General features: G+C 43.3%; 1 protein-coding gene across 4 annotated transcripts in view; it reads right to left on the reverse strand.

Moving 5' to 3' along the window:
- LOC111232880 (transcription factor HIVEP3-like) overlaps positions 1-17,150 on the reverse strand; it is a 49,713-nt gene extending 32,563 nt beyond the window's left edge. For 3 of the 4 annotated variants that reach the window (XM_022760561.1, XM_022760560.1, XM_022760557.1), the window contains exon 1: positions 16,940-17,150. The gene's annotated coding sequence lies outside the window, so the exon portion shown is untranslated. Of the gene's footprint in view, positions 1-16,811; positions 16,830-16,939 lie in introns of those variants that run through there. The other variant, XM_022760558.1, reaches the window with a different exon arrangement.
- Between the last annotated feature and the right edge of the window lie 1,740 nt (positions 17,151-18,890).

Here is an 18,890-nt window from a genome sequence, read left to right on the forward strand (position 1 = left end):
AAAATAACAAAATATTCCAACTTTGAGTTTAATGCCTTAAACTAGCTGAACACACGAGAACTTCTCCTGGATAAAATTAAGTTTAAAATGAAGTGATGGATTCAATCGGGAAATATCTGATCAAAGACAATTCAGTTGGTACTCAAAAGTATTGAGGTTCAACAACCAGGTCTAGTAGTGTGTCAGCATATACCCAATGTAGCAAAATAAACAAGAACTTTGTCCATCTATTGTCACATAAACAGATACAATACAGCTGGTGGAGCGCGATCTTAGACATGCAACCAACCAGCCAGCTAATGGAGTCGAGCATGCTAGTCTTTTGTTAATGCCAATCGATTTGTATCCTCAGCAGATGTGATATCTGATCCTGTAAAACACTGAAAGACTGACCACCCTCTGTTTCACTCAGCATCTTTTTTTCCTTTTTTTTTATCTTGAGGGGCTTCTCTGCCTCTCTTTTTTCTATTCCTCTCTTTTTCTCTGAGACACACAGAAATGCACTATTCCTTCTTCGCAGCCACTCTCTCCCCATTTAGTTCTCAATTTCAGCCTTGCAACACACTCTCATTATCTTTTCCTTTTCCATGGTGCTGAAGCATTAATAAGCGCCACTGTCTTTATATGCGGCAAAGTAAACGTCATGTATATTATGAAGGCTACCAGGAAATCATGTCTCCAGGGTTGCTCTGGGTAGTGATTATGGAAAGTAACCCGGGCCTGAATAAAGTCCCCGATTGGTAAGTGATACCATATACAGAGCTGATATATCATTAGCAATTTGCAACGGTAGTGTAAACCCAGCTATTATAGTTATACAGTATTAGTATCTTCTGAGTTTTAGGTTAGGTTAGGTTTGATTCCCTGTGTCAAAGGCAAAATGTTCCTGTGACATGACACAAATAAATGAGGGACAGCAGCAGTGAAAAAAGACTCTGAGGCCTCGAGATTTACTGTAACAGAAGTGAAACAGATACTGAGTGCCCGTCAAAGAAATTTCATCTGCCTTTGGACAGCTCAACACCAAATATCAAAACACAGCACAAGCGGTGTGAAAATGAAATAAAAGAGTGACAAAGCATAGGGGATGGGGGCTGACAGGGGGTATATATAGAAAGAGGAACTGACATTTTCAAAAGCTGTCCTCCCTGCGCCCACAAGTTTCACTGATGCGTGGATGTCAAGATCACAGTGCAAATTCTCCCACGCAGCTTACTGTACCCTTCGTTCACACTCGACTGCTTCATATTTGCTCTCTCAGTCGTGGTGCAACTGAAAAGAATGGGCTTGAGGCAAACCTGTGATAAGATGGACGTCTTAAGGTAACTGACTAGAGAGGGGACAAACACACATCTCACTGGTAATCAATATATCTGATGAAAAATCCCCTTTGTTTGCACCTTTCATTAAGTAAATGAATGCTGGGACCTAAGTTTTATTTTACTTTCTGGTACATTAAAGTTAAAAAGATTAAAGAAGGTTTGTTACATCCAACGATGAACTCTTCAACTTTCTCACATAACAGAATTAGAAATCTGCTTCTACATGCTGGTCAATGACAACTGTCTTTTGTTAGTGCAGTTATTTCTATTTCTGCTGAAGTTATCTGTTTTTCTATGAAGTCACCCATGTGGATTTCTCCCCAGTGATAGGAAAGCCTGCGCTAGTTCCTCTTTCTGCAGCTGCTGTACTGCATCCTGTGTGAAGCTGCAGCAGGTACAATGAGCGCTGCTGTAGCACTATACACGACCCGGTGCCATGCCTTATCTGCACATCTCAGTAACCTGTGACTATGTTAATCTGAGCTGTTAAGTTGGAGCTGCTGGTGCTTTTAGTGCTGCCTGCACAAACACAGACACGGGGAAGAGTCAACAGGTGGAAGCTTGGCCTGAGTGTGTTCAAACACGAGGACCAGGCCGCAGAATGTATCAACACGGCCCCCGGCCCCCCTCCCTCTCCCTCTCCCTCTCCCTCTCCCGGCCTGGCAGAGGGGCACCCTTCTGATCAGGGAGTTTACTCAAAGCCAGGCCAGTCCAAGTAATTGCTACCCACAGTGACAAACAACTCCATTCAGCCTAAGTGTCGGTTTACAGTTTACTCTCCCTCCTCTGCTGTGAGCCCCCGCTGCCCATTCTGCCCGGTGCCACGCTGCCTTTGTGGCCTGTCAGCGGAGACTTTCTTCTCCATCAACGCCTCGTCAGCCGACCTTCAAACCCAACGCATGTATACAAATGCCATGTGCCATAACCCGCCGTCTGTTTGTGCGTTTGTTTCTCTGCAAGTGGAGGTGTGAGTGTGAGCGCATGTGATCGGGAGAGAGAGAGCGAGACAGAGAATAACAAGACAGAGGAGAAAAACAGTGTGTGCAAATGCGTAGGAGAGAGACAGAGACATAGAGAGAGACAGCTCTTGTATATAGTTATCCTCAGTACACAGCTCCGACCTACGGGAGTGACTCTATCTGCCATCTCAGACAATCTTATAAAAGGCCATCAAATGTGTGTGCGGTGTGCAGCCTCTATATCTTGAGACTGCAGCTCAGGGGCTGAATGAGACAGCTCATCAATCACACCCGACAATCAAGTGCAGCTAAAACAGTGCCTTCATAAATCTGTGTGCATGTGAGGAGCTGTGAAATGCTGAATCTACAGAATGCATATATACTCTATGTCAACAATAAATTGCACTGCATGCATATACTGTAGGTATAAGTAGAGATGGATCTGGTTCTTCATTTTTGTTGCTGTACTTCATATCCAAAACCAATCCCTCAACCCCCTGAACCTGAATGTTCCCAACATTTCCTCTGAGGACACCCTCAGTGGGTTGGTTCAGTTAACACAGAACATATTTCTTCACTGATCTCTTGCAGTGTCTGGTCCTGCTTATAGTTTTGGCTTAATTGGTCCATGGTTTTGGAATCTGGGATTTTTGCCTCCAAACCAAATTAATGGAGGTGAATGGCATTTCCATGAAAAAACGATATAAAAAATCTATTTCCAAAATCTATTTCCAGAAAAAAAAAAAAAAGTTTTATGTGAGCTTTTTTTTTTTTTTTTTTTTTTTTTTAAGTTTGCCAGTATCACATACAGTATAATTCTTTATCTGCTTATTTCTGCACCTCCCTGAACCTGAAGACACACAGATTTAGGGAAATATTAAAATCAATTATGCTATGTTTGAAATGGCCAAACCATTGCATTAAATTCATCGTGACATCTTTGGAAATCTTCGATTTTCACCACAGCAAATAAAGTACTGTCAGGTCTGTTGGTAATGATGTTGGTAATGATGGATCCACCAAAGGTTTAATGAGAACATGTTAGATCATTGTGCAGCTTTCAGTGCGCTCATCTTATTTTTACAGTAACAGTTGTCAACAACAGAGAGCTAAAGGAACAGAGCCTTACTGTACTGTAAACACGAGGCTGAGAAGGATTAAGTTGTCGAAATGAGTGTCAATACCTGCACGCTGCTTAGTAACAAAGCACCAGGGAACAAGCAAACATATGCTGGCGTCCAGGTTCTTTACCACAACTCTTACTGCAAGGAAAAGAGATTTGTTGTAAGAAGAGGCTATCCGCTATGACAAGTCCTGTAAGTCAAACACAGCTCACTCTACTGCAAACCAACTGGCCCACTTTGCGTTACAAGAGAGACAGAAATGTGTCACTTGCTGTACTCATTGTTGCTGGGAGGTATGGTCTACTCTGGCCACGAGGGAAGGCCACACACAGCCACACCGTCTGGTTCCCGGGTACGGTAGCAAACTCGAGTTCCTGCAAACACACACTGCTTCTGAATGAAATCAAATCATAGTGTGCGTATGCAGTATATAACAGACACCTTGTAGATGCACATTTTTCTCTCCCCTGACCACCCAGACCGTTCAAATTGCTCTGGAAGGTAACAGAGCCCCGAGGTCACGTGACCAGCGTTAGGGGAATTAGCGGTGCATTCCTCCAGCTGTCATCACCTCTTAAAGATCTGGTTAGGGAGAAACCTGACTCCAAAAGCCGGCTCGCCACTCACTCTCATCCCTCCTCTCCCACCATCCCACTTGTCTTCTGAGCCGCATCCCCCTGCCTGTGTGAGCCTGATCATTTGAATACAAAGCAGAGAAACAAAAGAAGTCCTTAAAATAGAGATGCCGTGGCTTTCAAAGAAGCACACTGCAGAGACAGAACGAGACAGAAAAAAAAGGAGAGAGACAGAAGGAGGAGAAAGACAGCAAGATGAGCAGCCTTATGGCAAGAAAGTGAGACACTGTATTGATGTAGGATAGGTGGCTGGATACATTGATTTCCTGTTAGTTCTTGCCTGGTTACGTACGGCTGACTTGTCATCCAATACAGGTTGAAGCGCTGTTCCTGAACATGCCGCCCTAAGCTGGGATTCACTGTCTTCTCGGATCATTATGTTACCTCAGAGAATGTTTCCCCACTGGGAATGTATACTGTAAGAGCTTTCTGTCATGCCAGGTTACTAGATAACACCGCAATCTCAGTGTGACCTCAGGTACATGATTTGCTCACTTCAGGACTGCAGATTGGGTATCAAGCAGTTGCATGATGAATTGGCCATTATCAGGGAGAAAGCTCCAGTTATCAGTTCTGATTGGGTGATACCTGTCTGCTGTAAAATATCCCATAAAGTGCATACCTTTAACCACACGCTGATTAATTTAATATTACGCTGACTACATGTCTCCACAGTCTCAAGGAGGCACTTGAGGACGGCTTATCAATCAGGGTTATTGGCTAAAGAACAGAACTTTTAATTATTATTTCATCATGAGGTTTTCTAACTGAATGAGCTGCCTCACATAGCACTTTGCCCTGGTTTTAGAAAAGCAAAACCATCAGGCATGACACAAAGCCCAGCCTCTCATGTCTAATTGTTTAAATGCAGGCGGTCACAGCAGGATGTGCAGCGAAAAGGCGAAACACACCAACATGACTGACAGAGAGGCAGGTAGCCGAGTTTCTGTGGAGAATTACACTGGAAAGAAAAACTAATGGGCTCGACACCATTTGGTTTCGCACAAGAAGATGATATTGAACGACCAAATTCAATGCAGGATCTTTTTAAAACTGGAAAGTTGCACATAGCCAGAGTATATGTAACATCAATCTGGGTTTTATGTACTGACATGTTTTTTTTTTTTTGTTTTTTTCCCTTCTCTGCGGGTGAGCATTTGTACCACAGAGATATTCAGCGCAGGAACATCCTTTTATGCATCCCAGGGCAAGTTTTCTGACACAGTTTCATTTTTTTGATGTCATTTCAATAGTTTTCATGCTTTGAATTCACTGCCTCTGTGGTCAGCAGGGTCCAATTCACCCTGCACCAGCTGATTCAGCTGTGCCTGAAGAGTGCACCTCTTGTATAGATCTCAGTCAAAACACAATACAAATTCTCCAAATTGACAAAATGTGAATTTGTCATAGTTTTGAATTGGAGCCAGCTTTCATATTACCATGTCGAAAAGTATATTTTTTATTCACCAAATAGCATGTACAACTGCACAACTCACTGCGTGATGTGAGTAACTTCACTTTTATTGAGTCACTTTTTTTGAGACAAAATGCCAGATTTTTTTGCTTTGCTAATGTAACAGTAAACTGAGGGGTGCTGAAACCAAGTTTGCCCAAGTAATAATATTGTGAGGTAGGAGACCACAGTAAAAAAAAAAAAAAAAAAAGAAAAAAAAAAGAAGAAAAAAAGGTGGTTCATGAATCAAGTCAGCATGACTTAATATCTTCAGGAGTCAAATTCTTCTATATCCTCTTCACAATTACAAACAGGCTCTGCATTCTGACTGTACATTCACTGATATGATCAACAAGTCATTAAAGTTCATTTCCTAGACAGCTGAACAATAAGAGAAACCTTGATGGCGCTCGTGGTTAACAAGCTTGTCAGGTGACTTTTTGTGGTCAGCAGCCACAGATTCAGACTACTTCAGTTATTCAGTTTCTCTAAGCAATCACAAAAATATAAAGTTGATTAAAGTCTATAAAAACTTTTCAGTTCTCCACATTTTTGAGAAAATAATGCTCAGAGAACAGCTGTATTCAAAGTGGGGGGTTGACGGTATGATTGTAAATAATTGGTTTTCAGTGAATGTTTAATTAATAAGAGCTAATTAGAGCTTTCAGTATAGCTTAACTTAAATATTATTTACCATTATGAAAATGACAAAAAAAAAAAACAGCAAAACAATATAAAGTATGAGTTTGCTGTTGATGTTGCTCATAGTACAAACAGATTAAATAAATACAGCAAGTTCTTAAGCAAAATGTACAAAACAGCTTCCTAACATTTCAACAGATTTCTCTGGAACAGTAGAAATGTGTTTATAGACCATTTAAAGAGCAGATGAGGAAGTCATAAGCCTGAACTCACAAAATTTAAACAAATGGCAAGACGTGCCCTCCAGTGAGCTGCTAAACTAAGATAGGAAATCTAATCTACAGACCAATAAAATCTAATCTGGGGACTGGTGAGTAGGATAACTTTCACTGTTGAAGCAGTCTTGACTACGAATTGTAGAAAACTCAAACTGTGCATACCTCAAAGTTAAGCAGCATCTGAACAATTGCAACAAAGTGAAAGAGGTACGATAGAGAGCGAGCTCCACAGCTGAGGTTCGTGATTAAGAAGATGGAGAGGAGGACTGATTCAGTGAGAACAATCGCTGTATTTTATGATTTTATGGCACACATATGCATACATGCACACATACTGGCACCTAGCAGAAACACAAACTGTCACAAAAACAAGCAAAATCACATTAGATGGGTCTTGGCAGACTCACTCTCGCCAGCCCACAGTTTTCATTTTGCTCGTTGTGGTCTGGCAAGACTCAACAGACGTTTGGTTGCAAGAGACGTCATTTCACGTAGGCTGTAGAAAGGATGATTGACAGGTCATCAACATAAACCCTCCCTCAGTTTGGCTGGCTATATTCTGGGTTTGTTGAGTTCGTTGGTCTGTCTAAAATTATAGGCTATAGATATGAAAAAAAAAGCTTTAAACTTGCTAGTGTTTAGTAGCTACAACAGAAAGTATGTGACTAGATCATGAGATAAATTTCAAAAAGAGGAAGTTAATAAAGTAAAAATATTTATTGTCATCAAAATAAAGTAATATTTTCTCACTATGCTGCGGCTATGTGAGGCTGTGGGGACAGCAGTTGTTTGAGCTAAATGCTAACACCAGCATGCTAACATGGTGACGTTTACCATGTTCACCACCATAGTTTAGCCTGTTAGAGTGGTAATATTTGCTAATTACAACTTCACACAAAGTGAAGCTGAGGTTGATGAGGATTTCATGAGTTTGACAAGTATTTGGTCATAAACCTGAGTATTCAACAAATTTGAAATTTTGTCTTGATGGAGCTAGATGAGAAATCATGGGATCACTAAAGTCATTAATATCCACCCTCCAGGGACCATGACTAACTGTAGCAAACCTCACAGTTATCCAACCTGTTACGATGTTAAGATGTCAACCTCATGATGGCGCTAGATGAAAAGTCAGGGAGAATTTCATGGCAATACATCCAATAGAGATATTTCACTCCGGAGCAAAGTGATGGGCCGAGAGAATCACATTGCCATGGCTCAGAAAGGGCTGACATTAGGTAGAGGATAAAACAAATACAAAGATAAATAGCACGCTGAGACTAAAGGCCTAGTCTGGATTCAGAAGGATAACATTTTCATAAATCTTTATACGGGCTTGTTTGAAGACACACAGACTAAAGTAGTGAAGACTTGGCTGATGAGAGGCAGAATACAATATAACACACTGCTCACCATGAAAAACTGCACTGACGATAATCTGATAACACTGTAGTTACACAGAAAAGCAATAAACAGTGCATTACATAGACTGATGGGATGAAACACTGATACTCTCTGCAAAGTAAACTGCAGCTTCTGAGTTTTGCGGTGGCACTTGAGCAAGAAGAGAAACAAATGTTAAAACAGAAAATCAGGGGGAAAGCTACTATAGCTTTCCATCGTTGCAGGCTCTCAACCTGGTCACTGACAAACAACAGCCAACCTATGACTTCTGTTTCCGTGATGCCAATAACAACATGACCAATGATGCAAGTAATAAAACACAACTATGACCAATGAAAGACAGACTGTTGCTGGCCTAGCAACAGGGACAACTCGCTCTCACAAGACCAGAGAGACCATCCATCTCACAGGCTGACAAAGAAACATTATTCTTCCATTCTGACAAAAAAAAAAAAAAATCCCATGGAATCCAGCTCAAGGCATTAATTCATGATTTACAATCTTGCTCGTTACATTGCTTGTAATAAAGACAATTTTGCAATCGTAATAACACACAGGGCATCTTTCTTTCTTTTTTTTACCACTGCTGGAAAAAGCTGTGTGTCTCATGCTCTTTTGCTCAAAGACAAATTGATTTCTCCACTCTACACCCTCCACCCCTCCTCCTCGTTTCTCCAAAACTCTCACTAGGGTTTCTCCTGATCTCCCTCTTCTGTGTAATTTAGGCACTCCCACAGTAATGGACACCCTACTCAGGGGCAGTGAGTGGGAACCCGGCCCCGCTGCTCCAACGACTGTACTCACAAAGAATCCCAATCAGCCTTTCACATCGCTACCCACATACTACTACAGCTCGGAGGCTCTTTTTGGTAGTGAGGCAGAGAAAGAGAGAGAGAGAGAGGCTCCTGGAGAACAAGGAGAGGAGGCGCCTGTCTCCTTGGCTGGTCACATGCTACCAGCTGTGCAGCTCCTGGTCTCCCTATGGGAGTGGATGGCATCCAGCCTTCAGCCAGGGATACACCATGTGCCCCCCCCCCCCAGGCTCGTCACTGTCCGTTGCAACCTGTCAATCAGCTGACCCCAGGGGAAGGGGTTTCCTCAGGTTCTCCTCAGCGCAGTGCCATTAAGCATATTAGAGTGTTGATGAAAAATCAAAGTCTGTAGTGACCTAGCTGGGGTTGCTCCCTTGCACTGTGCTGACAGTGCAAAGCGGTGGGTGGGTGGGGGGGACAACTACCTGGGTGCAAACATTGGGACTGCTGACTGTCTGAGGTTGTTGAGGACAGCAGGATTACATAATAGAAAACACTGTAACACCTCCGACTGAGGAAGAGCTTCCTACAGCATTGTCTGTCCTTCTCACCGCAAATGCCTTACTCTGTCGAAGCTATAGTGTTGCTAATGGCTGCAAATCGAATTCCGAAATAACATTTACATCATCCAAATATCCAATTCATTTTAGCTTTAATGCTATGGGTCTCTAGCCCAATATGTTCTGGCATATGGTGTAGGTCACATGACCCTGCACAGGATAAACGGGTACAGAATACAGAATGATTGATGTGATGGACCTTGACGTGCTAACCTCAACTACTGCCTCTTTCCTCAATCATCCCACCACATCCATCCTTTCTCCCCCAAAAGGTGATGAAAACCTTGGTTTTAACATCCAGCAGCAGAGGATAAATATGCGGCCCTATGACGAACAGCACATGCTTTTTTTTTTTCTTTTTTTTTATCATCTGTTTATTTTCTCAATTACGCTGGGTGAGTCTGTGTCAGCAGCTTTGGGGTTTTGCTCTGGCAAAAGCAGAAAGGGAGGGAAGGAGGGGAGGATCTTTTTCGTGGGGTGCAGAAGTTTCTAGAGGAAGCAATGGCACAGATGATGCCTGTGTGTGAATGCCAATGGAAAACCGGCCTGTGCGATCATTGTGATAAGTGAGAGAGAAATGTTGAAGCTACTGTGGGACAGAGCATCCGCAATATCAAACTGTTTTCTCCTCCTTCCATCCACAAATTCACTAACAGAGGGATTGATGCTGAGCAGCAACGTCACCTGACCATTCATCTTCAGACGGTAATCCACCATGACAGTGTGACAAATGTGACATGAGATTACTTCACTAAAGCTGCAGTGCATTGTGGATCTTGAGCCTGCCTAAGATGATTCACCTACTGTCACGCCTTTTGTTTGACTATGAGGCTGCTGGATCAACTCAACAGTCTCATCAAGGATTATTAGGGTTTTCAGACAGACACCCAAATAAGCATAGAGGGTTTTGTCCTTGAACCCAGAGTCAGCAGAAACTGATTTTAGACTGACAATAAAATAAGTACCACAGGAGTGCAACCGGTTTTTTGGTCTCAGCCCACTTAAAAGGACTGCACCAGCATGTTTGCAAGGTGTTAGTATATGAGAACACCAAACCTACCAAAGTAACTCTTGAGATTTCGAAATGCAGCAACACAGCAGTGTTCTACGTCTAAAAACATAAGCGGTCAGACAAAGCTTTGCCACATTAGCTACCACTTTATTTGGAGATTTAAAAACAAACAAACAAAGTGTTTTACCTCATTGAGCAAAACTGTGAGTGTGCACAGCTACGGGAGGATAGACAGGTCAAAGTTGTCTGTAAACTGTGATAGATGTTTACAAAGGATAGTCTGGGTGATAATTTTACTGTTCACCTTTATTTTCTCTTTCAAAATTAATTTGAAAAACCAGCGGTTGTTTTCAATTCAATGAGTCTGATTGTCTGGCTGCTCTTGTTTGTTGCCCGGCTGGACCCCCGTTTAGCAATTTTGCTGCGAGAGCAACAAAAATGAAACAAGGTGATAATAAGTTTTCCTTCATTAAAAATCATACATTACATTTTGACTGACCATTTCTGAGTGCATGCTATATAGTTTTTGATTGTTGGGTATAAACTCTAAAATTGAACAAATTTATTTATTTTTTGTTCAGTATAAGTGGTTTGTAGTAAATGTGTAAAATCACTAGTTTGGCCCTAAAATTGTCTCTTTAATTCTTGTATCTGCTGTGACAGTAAGCCTGCGACATACAGGAGAGCCAAACTACCCAGACTATGACTACTCTGACTCAACAGATGTGGACCACTGGAATAAGCCTCACTGGCTTTTGCATTTGTCTTCCTCTGTTTTCTGTCTTCCGGTCACAGATTCTGTTTTCAAAGTCTTTGTCTCTGTAATAAATTTGAAAGTTTACTATCCAATAGGGAAATTTCCTTGTTTGCTAAATTTAATTAGCCATGTGCCTAATATTTCTCAGAACCAAACCCCTGCAGTATTTAGCAAGAGAATCTGTGAGCTTTTGGTTTAACAAAATCAAACAATCAGGAAGGGTTTTTTTTTCCATCTCCTGCAGAATAATTGCAGGCTATGAAAGAGCTTTCCACTGCTTTGACACAGTGCAGACGTAGTGGAGAGAGATAGGTCTGGCAGTGCTGGACTAGAATATGACAGGCACCACTCTCATTTTATTGAAGTACAGTGGTAGCCTGTGTTCTGTCTAAACCAAGCTAGGAAAGTTGTCTGTAGGAATGCTCATGCAAATATTGACCTTCAATTAGGTGAAACAGACGCCCTCGCTTAGGGGCTGCAATATGGAAGCATCAGCAAAAACATTATACACATAAACAGCGACAAAATATACATAAACATGCAGAGACATACCTACACAGTGTACACAAACACATCTTGTGTAAATACACCTTCCTTTGCAGTGTGTACTGACATCAAATGGAAGACAACTGCAAAAGCTGAAGCTTTTTAAAAGGTAGTTTTAACCTCAAACAGGATGTCAGCACAGCATCAGTAACATCACAAAACCACAACAAAAATGAACCGTTCTAGTTTAACATAACACACACACAGACCAAAATCGGTGGAGTTCTGTGCCCTTTAATAGGGTGAGGAGCAAATGACCTTCCCAAGTGATGGCAGTCGACCACACTCCTGCATAATTAACAGCATCTAAAATGAGGTGTTCTTTATATGACCTTACCTGACAATGTCAGGGCACAGCTTGCCTACAGGGACTCAGCATTAAATAACAAATGCACATGAACGTGTACAACCAACAGCACACATACAGACCATGCAACTTTTTTCATTTTATTCTTTACATATGACACATTATTCAATGGTAGCCGTGGTTTACTGGATGATATTGTAAGCTATGACCTAAAAGATAAAAAAAAGAGCATGCCTCGGAGCTCTCCACAAGCCAACACACTTCATAGCATGAAGGCTCGCCAGGTAAGAGAGCGTTCCTCAAGGCTGAACACGGCGCACTGCAGACTGACAGCGCCAAGAGAGAGTCAAAACAGATCTGGATTCTACCAAAGGGTGTTCCAAAGATTTCACAAGGTTTTTAAAGAGTGAAGCTAAAGGAGGGGGTCCAAGGGTTAGTTCAACCGCTCTGCTTCAGCGACAGTGACATGGCAAGGGAAGATTGTGCTGGAGCATCGCCTGCTGCCTTGATTTGCTCAGCAGATCCGCGGTAGGGTTGGAAGGATTTTCCCCCAAAGCCCTCTTACCCTCCCACAGAGCAGAAATCCCCTCCAATCCTCGTTCGCAGTTACTGCAGGGACGCCTTACATGCTGAGACAAAGGACTCCAGAGAAGGAGATGAGGAGAGGAAAGGTGAAGAGAGGAAAGGAAATAAGAGGTAAAAGAAGAACAAAAGGGGAGAAAGTGGAGGACACAAGGGAAGAGGAGAAAGGAGAAGGGTAAAGGAAATCAGAAGAGAGGACAGGAGGGGAAGTGAGAGGGTAGGAGAGGAGGAGGGAGTAAAGGAGAAAGGAGGAGAGGAAATGTAAGGAAAGTATACAAGAGGAGAGAAAAGGGCTGAGAGGGGAGAGGAAACCAGAAGAGGAAAGTAAATTAGAGGAGAGGAAGTAGGAGGAATCAGTTCTAAAGAGAGGACAAATGATCCAGTAGGACATTCATTTCATTCGAAACGTGATTAATGATTAATTATAAAAGTATATTGTGCTTTCTCTTCTTTTCCTTAATCCTCACCCACCCACACACACACACACACACACAAACAATGCGACTGATCTGTGATCTGGAACTGTGTGTGTGCTGAGGGTTGTGGGGTGTGGTCAGAGGGGTACCTTGGGACCCAGAGAAAGAAAGTGAGAAATTTGGAAGAGGTGGAGATATCTAATCGTGAAATATAATACCTCGCCTGCATCACTGATCGATACACACACTAGGGATGTATCCATAGCTAATCTTTCAAGGCAACGAAGAATCCTCACCAGAAAATCTCGTGCCCAACCTCCAGAGGGTGCAGGTTTAGTTCGATCATTCCAATCTGAATATCCACTCAATGATAAGATACTGTTTGATGAGCGTTTATCACGGGGTTTTTTTTTCCAAGCAGTCATCAGCTTCTTGCAAGTATTACACAAATCTTACCAATGAGATTCTGGCCAAACGCTTTCCAGACATACCTGTGGTAAGCAGCGCAGAGGCTTACAATCACACTACAACAATCACTATTACACAACAGTGGCCACTGTGGAAAGTGAAGACATGCACAAAAATACCCTCAATGTTGATAGGAGGAGAAAACAGATTGGAACATACACAGAGAACAATAGAAAATGTAAATCTAGTCAAAATGTCATATTATGGCCTGGTGAACTTTTGGAGTTGTTGTGATGTAATAATAAAGTGGCCTATTTTGAGGGAGGATTGCCATTACAAACAGCACCCCCACCCCCACCCGACATTCCACTTGGCCACCAACTGTGCCTAAGTGGGTAATGATTAACTCTTATGAAGGGAGTGTTTGAATCAGTAACCCCCCTGTTATGCGTCCTCTCTCTGCAGTACCTGCCCGGCTGTACATGTACATCATCATCTACATATGCCGTTACATAACCTGAGCCGGCACACACGAATGTGGGCATGCAGCCACACTAACATACATATTCTACAGTACTGACTCTTTGCTCCCTGGCAAACACAAGGAAACTCTATCTCCATTTTGAAGGGGCAGCCAACACACTGGCCTGGGTGAGAGGTTGAGCCGGAGCCAGACACTGAGAGACGACAACCCCCCCCCCCCCCCACACACACACACACACACACACACGCACACGCACGCACACACCCGTCCCGACACACATGCTGACCCAAATGATTCAAACGCACACAAAGCTACGAGAGTAAATAACAGAAAGCATTTCCTAATAAAGCATATATTCACAATGAGAGTGGATGCATGCAATAAAGTTATTAGGCTAGTGGGGCATTTGTGAAGTTGCCAGACTGGCACTCCTGGCCTCCATTTTGCATTGTGTGTGTGTGCATGTGTGTGTTTGCGCGAATGTGTATCCAAGGTCTTGTTCCTGGTTCACTCTGGTCTCTCAGCACTACAGTGGGTCTATTCTTCTCTGGTGCTCCAGAGAACAGGATTAATGACCAGCAGCAGGGACATGAAAAGGTTGTGTCCACCAGCCACCAGGATTTTACAGCCTGGGTGTGTGTCACTGTGTGTGCATGCACGTGTGTGTGTGTGTCTGTCACTGTGTGTGTTTATTTTTCTTGCAGGAGACTGATAATGCCATCCGTCCAACATGCTCTCTTAAAGAAAACAAAACTTAAACATGCTCGTACAAGCCGTTTAATACTTTGTGTAATCCGTTGAACCAACAGTCATGCGTGACGCTGAACAGGCTGCACACTGAACATGCTCGTTCACTTTTCCTACAGTGTCATAGGCATCGCACCATCTATTTAACTCCTAAGAATTTCACATCAACTTGTAACTCTTACTAGAGAAAAAAAAAAAAAAAAAAAAACTGCAGATCATCTCCTGATCCTTTGCTCCTGTGTTGCCGTGGTTATCACACCTTGTTATCTGTAGGAGGCGTGTCTGAAGGTTTTAGCAGGAACTCCACGCGACCCTCTCCCTGATGATGGCATTTCATGCATTTAAATCAGCACGTTGCCACCTGCGAGGCTGACTCAGGGTGTGAGAGATGGAGTGAAGTGGAGAGGGTATGCCAGGTGAGTGTGTGTATATGTGAAAGCAGAGATATAGTGTATAAGGTGTTGAGTGGTTCTGTGTTAATTGGCAGAAAACTGCTCTTTTCCATCTGGAGTGTTGCTTGTGCCAGGGAGAGATATAGACGACACACACTCAAACCTGCCTGGCTCACTGAGTGAGGTCTTCAGTAATCAGTGTTACACAGTTACGTTTCGCTTTTATTGTACCTGAACAAACTCATTGCACAAGTCTACAGCTGCGAGACAAAGCTTTTTGTGAGGAACTGGCATTGCTAAACTATTGACTGGTATGAAAACAGGTTCTGCAGCTATATAGATAATAGCACATTCATCTCCAGCTTTAAAGCATAGTAATTATTCTTAACAAGCCACCTTCTAATATGTTTGCCAAGTTACAATGGTATAAAAATATCAGTGTAAGTCGGACTAGCAGCTTTTATCCCAATCCATGTTGAAACCATAAATGGCAGTAATCCCTAAACCCTAGATCAAATGCTTCAGGATGTCCAACAATCTTGGAAGTTTGTAAGGGAACGGAGCGGCGCTCTCTTTGGGTGCCTGCTGAGCTAGCGCCTTTCTTCAGCCAGCACCACAAGTGGTCTTGATCCAGGCCAGAGCGGAGAACTGTAAGGCTGCCACTTTGTGCTGATTCAATAAGAAATAATTGCATATTGGCCTCTCTCCACTCATCCCCCTTTACCACCGATGCCTGACACTTTACTGTATTCCTGTGCTGTAAGTTGTACTACAGACCCAGAACTGGAGGAGGAGACTGCAGCACTGCTGTTATTATTATTATTATTTTTTTTAACATCCACATTCCTCTAGATTGGATGGTGAGTTGCATTTATAGGCATATTGAACCTCCAGAAATATATTTAAAAAACCCCAAAAACAAATAAAACACAATTTCTCAGCAGCACCTGGCTTTAAAGCAGACAGCTGTGCAACCACTGTGATGAACCACTGTTCATCTACATAGAGCAACACATTTCAAGTGCTATCCTTACCTCACTTCCTGCCAGACTGACATTAGAGCTAAAAAGAGTGCAACAACTCTCTTATATAATATAAGACCTTTTATGTCAGCTTTACATTTCTTTTATATATGCTCACGGATGGACAGATAGATAGATAGATAGATAGATAGATAGATAGATAGATAGATAGATAGATAGATAGATAGATAGAAAAATGCAGCTACTTACTCAAGGTGACTTCCTGCTACTCTGTTGTTCAGCAAATTGATGGAGTATATATGGTTTGTAAGGAAACTATTTTTGCCCAAAAACTGTCACACAGTCATTCATCGTGTCCGTATCCAAAGTCCATCCTACAATAATATTGTCGTTCCCTTGCTGTGTAAAGGTGAACCCTGTGTGGGAAGTGTGATAATAAAACAGCTTAAATAATAGAGGGGCTTAACTTGAAGCAGAGTAGGTGTTACTTACTGAACGGCCGCCAAAATAAACCTGTTTGGGTCCCAAACTTAGCCCATCTATCATATAACAGCTGGTGAGTACAAAAGCATGATGTCATCCTCTAAAAATCTGGCAAGTGTAGGTGTAGCCCATGAGAAATAAGTTCACGGGCCCGATCGCGAATCTTACATTTGTGCGTATAGGCTGCGTGCGTGCGCGTGTGAGAGTCCGCACTGTTGCTCTCCTCAACCGGTTTGTCATTTAGGACAAACGGGGGTGAATGAAGGTACATGATGAAGCATATGCTGTCAGCTGCCGCGCAGCGCCCCCGTCGCTGCTTCAGCTTAAAATGCTGCGCGTAGCTGCTGTAGTTTGGACCGCGACAGTCCACCCAAACCCCTCTGAACTGACTGCTGCTGTGGTGCGCCGCATGCTACCCATCTTCACTGTTTTTTGTTTTTTTTTAAAACTCCGTTTATCATTATAACACGTAACGAGACAACTCAACTTCATGACACACTCTTACTGTGAAAACACGGGTGGGATCCTGCCTTCAACTTCACACCATACTACTCCTCCCTCCCTGTGACAGCCACTGCAACACCACCGAGCTTAAGTCATAAACACAGCAATAATAATAAGGTTCATATTTACCAGCTTGCTACTGTACGGGCGCTGCAGCCATTTATCCCGTAGTGAAAGGGCCAGAAGTCCGCATTTCCTGGATTGTGATGCGCTAGATCGAGCTGCTCTCGGTGCCCGCGTTCCTGGGGAGGGAGAGCTGGAGGGGCTCGGGGTGCTTCCCACTGTTGTGTCAGACCGGACAGCGATGCCACATTCAGCTGATCGCCACAACAAAACAACATCTCGCCCTACGCAAAGCACACTCAGCTGCTCCGCACCACCCCGCACGGCAGTTTCGGTGGACACCGCCCCCTCCCTCTCTCTCAGCCTCAACCAGTGGGGTGGCGCGCCGAGCCCGCCTCATGAATAATCATGAGCTGGCGGAGCCGGCGATTGGTTGAAAGGAGCAGTTCCTGGTTAAGGCTATTAATTCCAATTAGCCAGGCAACCTCATGCAGTCGCTTAAATGAGAATAGGAGTTTAGGAGAGTGATGTAGGAGATCATGCACCCTCTGAACTGAGCTTTCAGCTACAATATTTCACCTCCACACACTTATACCACCAAACACTCCTTCCTGCTATAGCCCAAGAATGAATAGTCAACGTTAAGTGGTGCTGACATAGCATCACACACAGCAGAGATAATAATGGAGGTCAGGATGTGAGGCCACAAATCAATTAACTTCTCCCAGCTGACTGTGTGAGCTGTTGCAGGATCACAGGCAGTGTTTTGCAAATTTTATTTTTGCACACATCTCAGTGCTCAGAGCATTCCTGCTGTTCTGATGACCCTGTCTGTCTGACCCGAAGAGGGTCAGATACAGTAAAGGGCAATGAGAGAAGCAGGCCCGACTGTAGCCGTAGCCGGAGATCAAATGGTGTTGCATAGGTCAGTGAACATCAGAGCTCACATGTGATGGTAACTGGCAGCACACCTCATCTTTTCAGCTTACACATCACTGTCATGGCACACAGGGAGAAATAAACACATGGAGGAATAAATCTGCTGTAAGGACAATGAAACAACCAGCAGCTGAATGATTACATGTCATGTCATGATGTCTTGTAAAGGAGAACCTGATGCAGAATAAGTAACATTTTGTCCTCTCCGCATAAGAGGGTACAGTTAGACCCACTCTTTTGTGTCTCATATTTTCAGACCTGCCTGTGCATCTGCATCCAGCACGCTGACTCTTTGTTCCTGGCGTTGAGAACAGCGCCGCAGCAAAGAGGAAAGGGAAGGAAAGGAAAGGAAAAGTGGGAGGGGAGGAAGGTGGGGGAGAGGTGTAGAAGAAGAGGAGAGGAGAGCAAAAAGAGAGACAGTGGGAGGAAGTGAGAGACAGAGCAGGAGAAGGTGGAAGGAGTGCAGGGACATGCTGTGGTGTGAGCGCTCCGTACTGCTACAATATGACTCTGACAGGCTTATGTAACCAGACTGGCCTGGCATTTGGCTCACAGCAGACGCCGGCTGCACTGACTGTTATATAACTGCATTAGCTGCTCCTCTGAGCTGAGGGAGAGCATGCGCACAGGAGAGCCCTCCACACACACACACACACACACACACACACACACACACACACACACAGATTTTTAGATTTCTATACTTCCACTTTAGGACAGAGTGACTGCATTGCACTGCAGCCAGAGTGAGAGGATGGATGCGATTGTACACAATGAGGAAAATAGCCCTACCAAGTCCCGGGGAAGTTCATTAGTTCATTTAAAACAAGCACATCTATTAGTGCCCACATTTTACTTGCTGGAGACAAACTATGTAGTGAGTCTGACAGGCATCAGCATCTTCTCTTCCCATCAACCTGCAACAAGTTTCCCATCCTGAAAAGCCTAATTGGGGCTTAATGTTGGGTAAATGTTTCCAGTGCACATGCAGTATGCCAGCAGGGCCCAAACTCAATTAGCTCCCCTGCATGCAGCACATAATTTAATGGGCCTGGATCCCACTCTTAAAACCCAATTA

The sequence above is a fragment of the Seriola dumerili genome, unplaced genomic scaffold (genome assembly GCF_002260705.1).
Source record: "Seriola dumerili isolate Sdu_G_001 unplaced genomic scaffold, Sdu_1.0 BDQW01000341.1, whole genome shotgun sequence".
In the NCBI taxonomy this organism is placed as follows: Eukaryota; Metazoa; Chordata; class Actinopteri; order Carangiformes; family Carangidae; genus Seriola; species Seriola dumerili.